This window comes from Helicoverpa armigera, chromosome 3, assembly GCF_030705265.1.
Source record: "Helicoverpa armigera isolate CAAS_96S chromosome 3, ASM3070526v1, whole genome shotgun sequence".
Classification (NCBI taxonomy): domain Eukaryota; kingdom Metazoa; phylum Arthropoda; class Insecta; order Lepidoptera; family Noctuidae; genus Helicoverpa; species Helicoverpa armigera.
In genome coordinates this window covers 9,285,960-9,286,342 of record NC_087122.1, presented here as the reverse complement: position 1 = coordinate 9,286,342, position 383 = coordinate 9,285,960, and positions in this window count along the sequence as shown.

Sequence of the window (383 nt, the reverse complement as noted above, 5' to 3'; positions counted from 1 at the left end):
AACGCCTAACAATATGCCTATTTTCACCGACAAACAAAATTGGCCATAACAAAATTAACCGTTTATATTAAACATGTTTATCATCATTCGAAATAAAAACACTGTAATCACCGAAAACTTTCATCGTCTTGCAATGAGCAGATATTGTTTCAGAGAACTCCCGCCCTGATTAGTTTTATCCATAAATTACTTTTGAACTTTATGCTTGTAATAATATGTAAAATTCCTAGATAATAGAATGGTTTAGGGCTCCCGAATCCCAAAGCTGCGTAGCGAACGGGCGCGGGTGGCAGGATGCGCCGGGCGGGCGGCGCATCCGCCCTGCGTCAGTGCCGTCATCAGTCGCCCGCCGCCGCGCGCTCGGCCGGCCGCCGACCCTACGT